Genomic DNA, 15322 nt, shown 5'->3' with positions numbered 1-15322 from the left:
GCTGTTAACTTTAACAAAATAAAGGTAATTAAAAGACGTTGTAACATCCACCATAAAATTGGTACTAATGAGATATTCTTTGTTTGCTGAAGCTCACTGTATGTGTGAAATATTCTGCCAGTTTGAAATCAGGATTAATGGTGTCCTGCATTGTCAAACATTTCTGGGTGATAAAGATAAATTGTTGTAGATTGAGACCACACATTACAAACAAAATAGTGGTTGTTTGCCATGTATACAAAAATGAGAATACATCTTCACTGAAGAGTTTGTTCCCTGTAGAAATGTGAAAATTTACCCAAGCATGAAACATAATTGATCTTTGAATGTTTGACAAATCAAGGACAGATTTATGAACCATTTTGAATAGAAGTAAGAAAATGTTGGTTTTTGAAAATTGTTTCCATGAAGAAAGTTTGTGTTTTCATGTCACTCTTAATGGCATGCCAGGTTTTTTTTGTGAACTCTGAAAAACTAATTGCCAATTTTAGATTGATACAATGACCTTGATTCCATAGTTTAATAAGAATCATTAAATATGGATGTTGATACTTGGTTAGTACTGTCTCTGCATATTAAAGTCAAATAATTAATATAAAATTGTCTGGCTGCATAATTCTTCCTGTCCTAGGCTTAAGAATTCAGTTCTGAAAATGCTTATGTGCAAAAATAATTTAGCATGGAGAAAAGTCTTTCACTGTGAAAAAAGTAATTGTACAAAGTAAAGTTTCATATAAGTTATTAGGAAAATATTTTTTTGCTACTTGGAATTTAGGGTATATTTAGCCCCTTAAGTGCTGGGATAATAGTGTGTTTTTGCTAAGGAGCCAAGAGGAAATCTAACTACTGTCTCACCTGGCAGTGATTTCACCTTTGGTTTTAGCAGCATCAGAAATATGCTGCTACTAAATGCTTTTAAAACTTCTACACTATGTGCCTGTATCACTGAATGTTTTATTCTCTTTATTTTGATTTATTGTTTTAGTGGAGCCTGTTGCCTGTTGTTTTAACCTGTTGCTGTTGTAGAGTCTAGCTGGGTAACCTGCATGAAAAATCATGCAAATGTGGTAAGAAAGCCCTGCACTGTCTGCAGTTGGAGCTGATTCCTTGTCAGCAGAGCTGGTCTTCTAACAAGTACAGTACATGAACTGTATTTAAGTTCCCAGCTTTGCTGGATTCTTACTACTTTCAAAGAGCGCCACACAGCATTCAGAAGCTGGCTCTGGATGAAGGGATTTTTACAGGTAAACTGTGTTGCTCCTCTTCCTGACTGCCAGCTAGCATTGCTGAAAACATCATTCATTCCCACTGTTTAGCAGGTGGCATTGTCACCTTTTATTTGAACATACCAGTGTTAAATGACAGGAACTCGGTGAATGAAAAGATCTGTATTCACTGCCAATATTTTCGGATGGAAAGGAAGATGCTGTTATGTGCATTTCTGATGAAGTGAAAGCTAACGGTATAACCACAAATTAAAGAAGGTTAATAGCAAATTGCTGCAAAGTTATGCAGTTTCAAAGATGCAGTGAACTATTCTGTCTGCACATAATTTGTTACGATTTTCTAAAACTGTTGTCACACGAATCAATCACCTTTACTCTATTTACAATTTGATGCCAGTTTTGTTTCACTGTTGCTGCACATGCAGTTGGAATGCACTGTGTAATGCTTCTTTCCAGTGAAGTTTTGAAACACATATTCATAGAACATCTTCCCATGAAGATATCTTTTTTTTTTAATCTTTAAAGCTGATGAAGTCCATTTTCCATCACACAGTGGGGCTTCTAAGATTTGAAGACTGGCCCAGCTTGTAGGAGCAACCTGTGTTTTGCATCTTGCCCGTGCATGAGGCTGGCACTTCAGCCCCATTTTCTCAGCCCAGGGAAGATGAGCAAGAGCAAGGAACAGCAGTGGCTGGTGAATTTGCAACCCTGTTCTTGCTTTTCTTCCTTCTCCCTTCATGATGTGCATCAGGAGTACAGAAAGCAAGTGATCTTACTGTCTGTGTGCCATTGCCAGAGCTGTCTGAGAAGTCCAAAAAGGAGAGATCAGCTGTTAAGGACAGCAGTTGTTTTATAGATTGTTGTTTAAGATCTTGGTCAGTGAGCTTTTTCTTACAACCTGTCTAGCAGTGGGAGGGCAGCACAAGCTGTATGTGATGCTCCAGAAATTGTTTTGAGGTGCACGACAGTCTCTAAGGCAATCTGATTTAATGTAGATGAAGAAAAAATAATTTCCAAATGCTCTTAATCTCCTTTTATTGGGGGCTGAATGTTTCTCTTGGCTTGTGGGACTCATAAAGGGAAGTTCTATGTTTTCCCAAGAAAAGCTGTTAGGGTACATTAAGAGCATACTAGAAATAACACAGGCTTCCAGAAGAGGTTTGTAGGCTACAGAATTATCCTAAAGCAGCTGAACATTTTGAATTTTACCAGAAGAACTGCCTGAGATTCTTCTATAGTTAAAAATAGACCAGGGTAATTTTTCATGCTTAGTGGAACATGCCACAAAGATGTAAAAATAAATGTAAAATATACAAGCCCAGAAACAATTTGAAGAATTCCAGTGGAAGTTTCATTTCTCTTTCAAAAAGTGATTGTCTAAGAGAAATGTATGGTTTCTTCTGAGTAGGTATGTAACCAAAGATATTGGTGAAACAATCTCTTACTTGGCTTTGGGCTTCTTTTTCAATGTGTATAAATGTGTATAAAACAATGGTAATGAGGAAGATAAAGTTGTAGAATGTGCTGACTCTTCTGAACCTTACCCGTGGCATGCTTTCTGTGACCATGGGGGACTCAACTGAAAGACCCTAGCAGTCCCTTCTGGCCAGATGCATGAGACAAATTTTATTTTTGCTAATAAAATACTCAGTTGGAACCACCAGACAGCATCGTGGGTATTCGGGTTTTGGCACCGATGGAAAAGAAAGAAGAATGACTTTCCTTTCCTGCTTTTTTTGTTCATTCTATACATGAATCATGACACCATCTACTGTGCGATTCACTGGTGCGAGTGCCAGTACAGGGGCAGGTTTACCTTTGTCCCAGCAGCTTGCAAAAGGAGCGACTCCTTGCTTTTTTGGCTAGCATAGATAAAATGGGAGTCAGCCACTTGGCATTCTAGTTTTGGCTGTGTTGCCTGCTGTCTGTACATTATTAAAAATTGCTTACAGTAATTTTCCTGACCCGGTTACTTTGGAACTAAAAGGGGGGACATCGTCATTCTTATTGTTTAAAAGACCTGACCTTGGTATGGAGAGAACTGGTTTTGGTTCACTGTACTAAACCCAGTGGATTGGGAAAAAATGTTTTCACCATTTGGGAAATGCTGACATTTCATCTCCCTTCCAAATTGGAATGGAAAATCAGAGTATCAGAATGCTTCAGGGAATAAAAAAATGTTTTGAATAAAGAGTGTCTAAATGCATAATTCAGGCTTTATTGCCAACAAAACAGGCTATTTCAGAACAATACGTTTAGAAACAGTTGTTTGAAATGGGAAGTTTCATTTCCCCCCCAAAAATTACCTTTTTCATTTGGTTCTCTAGAGCTGGAAAGAAAAATCAATAATTTTGTTGACATTGTCAACTAAAATACTGTTTTAAACAATGTGATTTTCCACAGAGGAAAGTCTAGAAATGTTAAATTTCACCTAGCTTTCAGCATTGAAAATTCTGGGTGGAGACTGCCATGTTGTACTGAGCAGGTTTTTAACTGAGATACTGCCCTCCATGGCCCTCTTGGTGACACAGAGGAATAATAATCTGGCAGTAAATGGATGACAGAGAACTTCTTGTGTGAAGGAGAGCTCCTTTAGTAAAGTAACAACTTAAGGTTATGTGTTTCTCCAATCTAGACAATAGTCATGCAATTATTCTTCATATGCTGCAGTAAGAGCAGCATCAAGTCAGATATGGAAAGACTGTAAGATCACAATATTAAGAAAAAACATTGGTTAGAATAAGATTGATCAATCCATCTTTCTTTGTTGAAAGTGAGGGTCTGTACCCGATGCATCATGTGTAGATGCACCCGAGTTGACTCCAAGCCACTTCGTCTGGAGCCTGAAGCAATTTAGCTGCTCTAAGACAATGCTCCATTTCAGATGATTGATAAATCTTATTGAGAAGTTATCCCAGGCAGAGTGCAGCAGTAGCACATCTTTTCTGCTTCCAGGATCTTGGCAATGTGCTGCCCTACGCTGCACGGGCATAGACTTATACCTAATCCAAGTATCTTTGCACAATACTGTATTGCACAATGTAGACATATTCTTAGGAAAGAAAACTGACAGGGTCATTTAGGGCAGCTTATTTAAATGAGATAAGGATTGTAATTCATTATATTTTTGCATTCTTTTCAGTTCAGTCCACTCTGAAATGACAAAAAAATGATGCTTTCATCATCTGAGAAATCATCAAAAATAGTAGGTATATTTTGACTTTTTTTTCAGAGAGTACTTGAAGAAAAGTTGATAATGCAGTGTGCTTTTAGTCAGTGATTAATTTGGTGGATATAGTCTAATTTCTATTTCTATGTTCTTGGGAGAGACAGAAAGAATTTCAGAATTAACCTTTGCATTAGAATGAGTAATAAGATGCTGTGCTCGCGTCTGAACAGGTCATGCTTTCTCATCAACGGAGAGATGCCAGTATTGGGTGTGAAATGTTCATGTGGTTCACCTCATCCTAAAGTGGACTCCCATACTGGCCAGGTGAACGACGCCCTAGGGTGCATTGGTGGGATTATCACCACCTCTCCATTGACTGTATGGGGAAGATAGACAGCTCAGCTGTGGACATGTACATGGTAAACACCTGAAATTGTGAGATGAATTTCACTTCTGTAGGGCTCCTCTTTTCCATTTCTCTTTTCTGTGTCCTCTATCCTTTCCCATTCCCATTTCCTATGTCTGTTTGCTTTTCATTTGATATTTCTTTTTCTTTGTTGCGTGTTTCTTCCTTGGAAGCTCTTGAAGCCCTCTTTCCAGTTTCTTTAGTCATCAGAAAATGCTGTACTGCTTACATACTGATGTTGTTTTCATCAATGTTTCTGAGCAAAATACCACTGTGACAAGGGAGAAATATTTGTGGCATCTGCCAATGTCTTACTCCAGTACAGGCAAATAGTTTCTTCTTTTAAGATGCAGCAGACCTTGCTGAATGAGCAGAGCAAGTTCCTCAACAATCATATTCCACTTTCTGTTCAGAAATGTAGTTCTAACAAAATGAGTATTTCCTTAATTGCAGGTGGGTTTTATTCCTCTACAGGAGCATTTTATAAGATAGTGTAGAGAGAACTGTGGGTGAAGATTAAGTCCTTTCTCTAGCATAATATTAAATGTAAACATCCAGCAGGGCTTGCAAAGGTGGACCATGGAGTGTTGATGTTAGTGCATTTTTGCTGGCTGTGCCAAAGCTTTCCTTTCACCGAGTCTCCATTTCCCTTACCAGGTGTGAAAAGAAAACTTCAGCTAGAAATCTGGTGTGCTTTTAGTCAGTCTTGCAAACTCAGTACAGAGCCCATGTCCATCTACTAGCAATGGCAGTGCCATGTTCCTGGGCTGTAGGACTCAAGAGCTGGGGTGTGGGTGCACCCCACTGGGGCTACTGTGATCTTGCGGGGCAGGGAGACGAGGACAGGAGATCATGTGAGGCTTAGGTCCAGGGAGGAGCAGAGTCACAAGCCTCTCTGCTTTGATTCTCCTGGGGAAAGGTGGGAATGCCTTGCACCAAACACTTCCTCAGGGGATGCTCTGGTGTTAGTGAAGGTGTTGTTCATTGGACATCGTGCCCTTGGTGTGATCTGTGCATGTTACGAGTGCTTTGGAGAGGTCTGTGGGGATCCCTGGCATAGATGCACTTTGCAGTGCACATTGTTAGTCAGGGACGTGGCAAGAGTTTCTGAGTGCATGTCAGTCTGTAGAAATTGCAATGCCATCGGTCCATGCTGTCTTCTCATCTCCCCGAGTCATTTCAAGTGTGTGTGTGGGCTTTGCTTGGGAGATATCTGCTGTTTGTTTCTCTCTTTGGTTTTTCAAAACCAATGCCTGCAGCCAGAAATGACATACAGGGGGGCTTGTTCTGACCTGACAGTGGAAAAACTGTACAGTTCACAAAAGCGATAGAGACTGAACTGTGCCATTGTTTGGTCTGTCACTTGTGCCACCCTCCAAACACCTGGTGCCTCCTCTGGCTGCCTTCCCAGCAGAGCGAGAGCACGGGGACATACACCTCCCCACTTTGGAGCTATGAACTGTTCCATCATTTCTGGAAGCAGGCATCAAAAATCCACCTTTAGATTAATAAATTGGTAAGAAATGCTGAATAGTGATCTGTTCTTAAACATAAGTGTGTTCTGAAATCTAAATCATTAAATGGGAAAGTATGTCAGGATGCAGTTGGGAATAATTCTTACACCCACAGTCAGTTTCCAGAAGTTGCAAGGGTGATGAAGAATTTGCAATTCAATTTTGTATCATACATAACTTCCTTCTTTTATCTATATACTAAAAATATGTACCCATGAATTTAACAATGAAGCTCATAATTTATGTTGAGACTATATGTCAAACTTCTAAGAAGAGTAACAAGACACTGAAAATATAACTGCTGTTAACATTGGGGAAAAAAAATTGCAGATAAAAATCAGTCCCCAGAACATAACAAGGATGTGACCATACAGCACACCGTATTTCTGTAAGACAGCAGTTGTCTGAAGTTAAGTTTTATTTCCTTCTTCTTCCTCCCCTCCCCCTACTGCTGGTTGCTTTGCTGAACCCAGATCAACAAACACTTAAATACCTAGCAAAATTAACCTACTGATGACATACAAAGTCCTGATTAATGGATATTCCATAACCGTCACTTTGCAAGGAACAAAACATTACTTTCAAACCTTGTTTAATGAAATAAACTCATAGAAATCATTATACTATTCTTCCTGCTTGCTGTGATTACAACTTTTTAAATAATTACATTTTTTTCTGTGTAAAAACTACAATATTGTGCCTAACTCATAAGAGCAGATCAGTCTGTGCTTTTTTAAAAGGAAATAGCCCTAAAATATTTTTCAGGAAAGGAGAGGGTAAACAGATGCATTTTAAGAGGCTACAAGTCTTCAAGTTTAGGTTTCCTTTAGTCTGCTGAGACTCAACAACATTGTCTTCATATGTACTTAACAAACAGTGCATTTCCAGTGAGGCTGTGAGGTCACTTAGTGAAGTCTGAACTTCTCCGTATGAAATTTTCCTGCATTACTGATTAAAGACTACCCACATAGGGGAGCAAATACCATAAGATATGTGAAGAAACATGGAGACATATTTTTAACTTGTGCAGTCTCCTCTGTGCTATTTAGGAGATGCTGGCTTTGCTGCTGGACTCAGAAGGGGTGGATCTTCCGCAGCCCACAGGAGAGCAGTAGTTTATGGTCGTGCTTCTCCCTCCAAGAGCTAAAGCCCATAGGCTAAGTTCTACATCACAGTCTATTTGGGGGGTTCCTTCAGTCTAATACTATGATTTGTATAGCCAAAGAAGTTTTCAGAAAACCCTACAGGTAAATAGAGGTAGTTAATTCTATCTCATAATTCCCCTTGTTATGATATTAGAAGATATAGTGGATGTACAGTGGTATAGTATCTGAGAAGGAATCCCAAAGGCACAAGTACAATGTTCTGTTCTTTGCAAAGTGATGGTTATGGAATATCCATTAATCAGAACTTTGGATGTCATTGGTAGGTTAATTTTGCTAGGTATTTAAGTGTTTGTTGATGCTCTCACTACTCTATAGCAAAGTTTGGCAGTATTAGGAGGGCGGATACAAAAAAAATGTAAACTGCCTGCCGTGAGCTTTCTGTTCATATAAAGGAAAATAAAGTGATTAACCATTCTAATGCTTGTGAAGAGCACTAGAAATATCAAAATGCATAGCACAGACATTGGAAATATAAATGTCCTCCTGGCTGGGATGTGATTTGGACATGGATATGTAACATCTCCACGGCAGCCAAGAGGTGCAGTTTAGAAATCATTTCATGGTAGTTTAACGAGGAGGTAGCCGACTTCCCTGACTCTCCAATCCATGTGCCAGAATCTCTAAGGATAGGGTGTGCACCTGATCTCACCCCGGGCTACTGGTGCTGTACTCAGTAGCCTTCGCTGGCTTGCTTTCTGCTGTGCCTGGGAGTGGGGATCCCACAGTAGTCCCCATCACTGGTCACACACTGTCATGCCAATGTTGGGGTTGTACTGGAAGTGCTTAGTTGCTCATCAGTTGCTGCAAGCTGGCTCTTCCCAAAAGCTGCAGCTGCAAGTCAAGCCACTGAACAACTGGGTCATTTGGTCTTTTGGGCATAGCTAGTATGAAAAAGAATAGTTAGAAAATAGGGAATAATCTGTTGCAAAGCTGTAATTTCTTGTAAGACTTTTGTCCCTGAGAAAGCAAAGTAGGGAATGTTGGAAAATCCCCAAAGTACCAATGGGAATACACAAAGTCTCCCAAGCAAAAGACTTTTAGTGAGGCGTTGGTGATGTGGTGGATAGGAGTAGAGCTAAACAGGGATTATTGATCGTTGTGTACTTAAGATACATTTTAAAACTGGTTTCCTGCAGCTGCATATTGAAAGCATTTTTCATCTTGCTTTTTCAAGGTAGAGATGCCCATTTTGTCTGCAAAATAGTACTCTCAGTAAGATGTAAGTAATTATACCTAAAAGCGATGTTGGAAAGAATGTATTACTTTTATAAAAGTTAGGAGACGTTGTTATTAAGCCCTTGATTATATGGTTGAATACTATTTTTCCACAGAATGATTGTTTCTGTGCAGAAGAAAGGCTGCTCTGAGGTTTAATTAGGATTCTTTTGCAAAAGAGACTGTTTTCTGTCAAACTGCTGTCTCATTTATTGCACAATTTGGAAGATGTGTAGCAGACAAGGCAGGGAATAGCAGGAAGAGAGAGGATGATCTAGTAGTTATGACAGTTCAGTGCTGCCCTGGAGGGCTCTATCTGCATTGCAGTGAAAATGGTTAACACTTGGCAAGGTTTTAGGAAATCAAAGAAAGGGAAGTGCCAGAGAGCTTTAATAAACATTGTGTTAACAACCCCACCATTAGGGTAGTCAGAAATTTTCTGTTCCAGTTTTTCTGAACCATATGTTCCTTTACATAAATAGAGTAATGTTCACTCATTAGAAACCTTCTGCAATTTTCTGTTTGCTGCGAGCTAGATTTACTGATGATTATGTAAATAAATAAGGTAAATTAATTCTCCTGTACTTTTCATTTTGTTATCTGAACTACCTCAGACTCTTAGAGCCTTCAGAATCAGTCTGCAGTTAGAAAACTTTCTTACATTTTTTTTTAGGAACAGTAGTATTATGAGATGTCTTCTCTTTTAGGAACAGTAGTATTATGAGAATGTCTTCTCTAATGATTTTGGGGGTTCCAAGTTCTCTTCCATGGGAAGCCACACATTTTAAAAACGGTTTACTTTCCATAATATTGAGTGAATATTTGACCAAATTCTCAATTTTCTTGAACTCCCATACTAGCTAGAATAAAATACTAGAATAAAGCAGTTATGGCAGAATAAAGAGTAAGAATAAAGAGCACAAGTGACTTGAATGCTGTGGATCAGGGGAAGAGATGAGGGTTCCTGTGTGTTACCAAAATAGGATGAATGTTTCTTTAGAGTTGACTTTTGGAGAATTTTTATAAGATGGTGAGAGAAAGCTGCTGGCATTACTGTGACTTTACTTTTTTTGAAGGATCTCAGGCTAGGTGACTTGGAAGAGTTATGCCAGTACCCGTGTGTGAGGATATCTCTCCTGATCTTCTCTCCCTGAGGTAGTGTTCTCAAGGAAGAGAGGTTCTTCCTACAAGTATTTCTTGACGCTTCTTGAAGAAGTAAGGAGCAGCTACTCTTGCGGAGCAACTCTCTTCCATGAAATTAATCTTTCTCCACTGTAAAAAAGGGAAGCACTACAAAACCATTATAGAGTTTTTTAATGGTAGACTTAGGTAGGTTTCTTTGTGTTGGCTGTTGATATATTTTTTTATATTAACAGCACTGATTTTCAATTTTGTCCCCTCCTGTGTCTATTAATCAAAGAAATGCTGCCCATCCTTTGTCATCTTGGCTTTGATTGATTTTTTACATAACAATTCCAGACCTCCATTGGTGTGTAATCACTCGGTGGCTATTCCAGATGGACATTCAATAATTCTATAGAGTTTTTGTTTATACATGAAGTAGTTTCCTTTCTGGGCATCCAGCTGTGTAGAGCATAGGATATGACAGATAATCTTATATTTTAATTTGCAGGCTGCTTTGCTGCAAGCTGAGCTCCTCTAAGTAATAGTCCTTCCACTACGTGAATGTATGTGTTTTATTCAAATACAGATCTCTTAAAGCATTGCTCTGTTTGTGCACTGAAGACTGAATTCTCCCTGAGGGCAGGAGGCTTCCTACTCCAGTGCAGTTCTTCACAGGAACTAGGACCTTCCCTCTTTTGCCAATGGATCACAAGGATACTGCTGCTTTCCAGCTTGTACTTCCCAGGTCTTTTAAAGTTTCTGGTCCATACTGGGTAGGGGAGAGTATCTAGTGGACTTAAGAGGATTCCCAGCCACCTTGAGGTAGTGAGCCTGGAGATCCCTGGCTCTGGACTGTGGAAGTGAGTTTCAGCAGGGTATCCACATAGAGTGTAAATACCCCAGGCTTTCTGATGACAGCGTAAATTTCAAGTCTCTGAAGCAAGTGCCTGTCCTATTTAACAATTTTTAGAATTTTGGCTGGATTAAGGAATATTCAGAAAGCTTTACAAATGCCCCCCCCCCAAAAAAAAAAAAAAAAAAAAGTGATAAAAATGCTAAAAACAGAAGGATTGTTTATTGAAGAAAATAATCATAAGGTGTAGGGGGAAACAGCTATTGATTCTCTTAGAGAATCAACATTCTGGAATTTTTTAGAACTGCAAGTATTTGAAGTAAATTTTAATTTGTTTTCGTTTAAGTTCCTATGAGATGTACGTTTCATGTGGCATGTGACGGAACATGGTAAACACCCTGTTCCCAAAAAACAAAGCACAGAGATCCTGCAGGATCCCTTCTAGGAAGCTGAGAAGCAACTGCGTGAACCACAGCAAACCCATTCTTCAAAGAGGAATCCACGTTCCCAGCCACAGGGTTTTGGGATACTGAAAAGGAAGCGGTGCCCATATAAACCCCTGTGGCTAACAAAGAAACGACTTAGAATGAATCCATCCTGCTACATACCCGCTTCTCTCCCACCTACTGTCTTCTTTGGCACAGAAGGAAAATTCACGGTCTGTCTCAACGCCTCCTCCTGTAATAGGTTTCCGTATCCGCCAAGTGCAAGACTTGGTTTGCTCCCCATGCAGGTGAAAACTTCAATGGCACGCGAAGAATTCCTCTGTACAGCACCCCAGGGATAAATGCCACTAGCTCCCCCTGGCCCCAGGGCACATGTCCTACCGGTGATTCCCATCATCCTGCTGCTACCCCATCTGAATGCAGCTGGGAGTAACTCAGGTGGTGAGCAGAGAAATTTCAGTTCAGAATTTCGGGAGCGCTGCTTTATACTGAGGATTTCAGTTAAGTAGTACTTAAGACGTTATTCAGTTCAGTTAAGACATCATTCTGGCAGCATGATCAGTGGCATCCAATCAACCCAGTTCAGGTCTTTCAAACACAAATCACTGATTTTTTTCTAAGAGCTAACTATTTGTAAGAGTGGTAATACAATAGAGGAAGCGCGGATTTGAGATTAAAACTAGGAAACACACACAAAAAAGTAATTACGTTCTACAAAATGTTTGCTGAACTGTTGTTCGTGTTAGGAGCAATTTGGACATAGTCAGTAAACACCAATCACTGCCAGGGTTAACTCTTCAGCTGAACGGCAGATGTTAGTACCTCTGATATGGGGAAACGACTCCAGCTAAACAGTGCTGAACAGTAAGTGAAAAACATGCGCTCTCTGGTTTATGGTACTTTCCAGCACTCCCGCGCTAGCAGGATCTACGTTAATTCTCACAATAATGTGTTTGATAAAGACCACAACAATATTTGAACCTCTGTGGAAGGAACAGTGACAAGCGTTAAAAAGCCAGAACCAATGTTTATATGAGCTACTGTCCCAGGCTGGGACACTATATTTTCAGTAAAAAATTGTAAAGCAAACAGCCTACCTCTCCTCCCCAGAAAATTTAAGATCTCAAACTTCAGTCAAGGCTTCAGAATTAGTACTTTTAACAAAAAAAAAAAAAAAAAAAAAAAAAAAAAAAAAACTGGTTACTATGATCTTCAAAGCAGTAGTTTCCCAGAGTCTTGTTGTACCTCTAAAAATTACTCTGGGAAAGATTTAATGGCTTGTAAGAGGTTTGTGAAGAAAAATTGGAAGAGAGAGAGAGACTTTCTGACTGCAGTAACTAGAAAATTTTATTCAAATGAAAATAGTGGTCAAATGACAAAACACTTTTTGAAGTTAAGGTCAAGAAACACGTTTATTCCACTCAGGTCATCAAAAATGCAGTGCAGCAAATAAATAAGTAAAAATAATTTATGTTGTCGCTTCCAATGGTATTATTTGTCAGTCAAGGTACTAAATCTGGTCAATGTTTTTGTGCTTAACTGATCCTCAGTCTTTCCATAAGGAAGAGAGACCTTGCTATTTGCTAGAGCTCCATAGACAAAGTAGGCCCAATGTCACACTCATGAATTTCCTATTGTGCTGCGTTTAATTCTGATTTAAATGCCCTGTGGCAGCTGGAATAGCTTGGAAACCAAGGGCTGGGGTGGGAAGTCATGGAGGAGCGGGGGTTAGTGGTGTGACTTCATGTTCCTCCACTCTAATTGTGGAAGTGCTGTTACTCCAGCTATACATCTGTGTGAAGTGGAATTAGATGCAGGTGACTTGGGTGCTAACAGTTGTTCTTTCCCTATGTTAACTATACAGGGGGCCAAGGGTAAATAGCTCAGTTGTGGATGTCTATTTTGTAGATACCTGAAGTTGGATGAGGTAGATCCATCCCATCCTAAAATCTGAGAGTGTTACATACATTTACATGGTACATATATACAATATGTGTACATACACATGATACATATATATTATATATATCGTTTAGTATGTATAGGTACTATATATGTATTATATAGAGAAAATATGAATTGAGTAATTAGTAGGGATTAATTATACGTATGATGTATATGTACATTTATATGATGAATAATTCCTACCCTATTAAAGAAGTGTGATTAAAATGTGGTGGTGTAATTTTCAACTGTACCTGTTATGCCTTTTGAGAAAGGCTGTATTGTCTGCCAAATACTTAAATGTTTATTTTCTCATTATACTTTTCCCTCTTCAGTGATGAAGATGTTTATAGATGCCAGTCTTATAGATATGTAACCTCTCGTTCTGTCTTTCCATTGAATCGTAAGCTTGCCTGTGAGATTGCCTTTTTCCTCGTGACATAATACCACAGCAATTGCACCACTGTTTTGTAGTTGAATCCTCATCTTTGTGTGGAAAAGATGCCGGTAACAGGACATTCTTTGTGAGCACCAGAGGACTTTGGACCAGTTCGTTGGCATATAGTAGCCTAAATGTGATGATTGCCCATGATAGAGACGTTTTTTCATTGCTAGGGCTTTTAAGACAGGGTTGAGTGTAGGTTCCTGGAATGAAGAGTAACTTAAATTTGAGAAGTTCATCTTATAGTAGATCTGAAGTTGACTGGCTGAGTGAGGGTAGCAAATTCGGATTGTCTTTGAATATTTTTTTTTTTTTCTTTTAATGCCATTAAAAGAAACCATTATGTGTTACCTTTCAGTAAATAATAGGGTGCCATTAGCTCCTAAATAAGCCTCTCTTATTATTGGAATGTAATCAAATAGCATTTTATCAGAAGAGTGTTCACAGGCAAGCTGTACTTTAAGACCTTTCCTTCTTTTATTTTCTCTTTCCTTTTGTTTTAGAATGCTGCTCTGCCACCGAACTGCGCCTGGCAGGTGTGGCTCTGGTATGGGTAGGACTGCTTTCTATATATTATTAGTATTATTGTTATAGCTCTTCATGTACAAAACAACAATTCTGCAGAAAAAAAAAGTAGGAAAGCAAAACCATTGGTCATTATCACCCAGGATGTGTCAAACAAATTTTCTTTTGTACTGATTAAATTTTCAATTCTGTCTACCTGGGCACAAAGTAAATTAATTCCACAGAAGGACTATTGATTTGACATACAGTTGGAAAGAACAAAAGTTAAAGTTGTGGGGTTTTTTTTAAAGTTTTTGTTTGACAGTGCTATGTAAACAAAGCTAGCTTCCTAAAGTGGAGAAGGGTTTCTTCTTGGAAAATGGGTTTCTTCCACTGCATTTAAACTACTGCGCTAATATGTTAGGGGGTCAAATTTACAAACGTCATTTGGGCACACTCAGTTAAACCCTGTAGGCTTGAGTTAAGGAACTGAGATACTGTCTTTAGATCTCAAAATATAGGGCTTGTTGAGAAAACACATGCTGATACTTCGTGCATTTTGTGATGGGTGCTAAAGGAATAAGCAGAACATGCTGTAGCAAGCCCAACACCAGCCTCCCAGTACTTCTGTTTCTGGAAGAGCTCTTTTTTTCTCCAACTAAGGAGTGGGGTTTTACTAGCTTGAGCTAACACCACCACAGAACACATTCATAGTCTAGTGGTTTGGGGTTGGAAAGCATTGGTCTGCATCTCTCTGCAAAGGGTGGTGACTTATCTAATACTTTTTTTTTTTGTACTGGTCTCTCCATGTACAAAACTACATCTATTATAGTCTTCTACACATACAAGGATAGTGTCTATCAACTGCACTCAGGAGACCACCAGAGTCAATTACTTGCAAATTATGAAGTTTACTTAATTAAGCTATTATAAAGCTTTTAATGTCAGCCATTTTCTAATTTGAACTTGCAGTTGTAAGCAAGTGATTTTAACTGCTATAAATAAATATTCTTGTACAAGTATATAAAAACACAAACAATAAAACAATTGGAAAATAGTTTCCAAATATTAAAATGTTTTGTTTTATAGAGAGTTGCAGAGAGTTCATTTGGCCAAATCTAGATTCCAAAAAACTGTTCACTAAAAAAACCTGTAAGTGAGATTAATTGATTGATCAGGCTTGCCAATGTGATGCCCATCTACAGGAAGGGCCGGAAGGAGGATCCGGGGAACTACAGGCCCGTCAGCCTGACCTCGGTGCTGGGGAAGATTATGGAGCAGTTCATCTTGAGGGTGCTCACAAGGCATGTGC

This window comes from Aptenodytes forsteri, unplaced genomic scaffold, assembly GCF_000699145.1.
Source record: "Aptenodytes forsteri isolate BGI_AS27 unplaced genomic scaffold, ASM69914v1 Scaffold69, whole genome shotgun sequence".
Taxonomy (NCBI): Eukaryota; Metazoa; Chordata; class Aves; order Sphenisciformes; family Spheniscidae; genus Aptenodytes; species Aptenodytes forsteri.
This window is presented reverse-complemented; position numbering follows the sequence as displayed.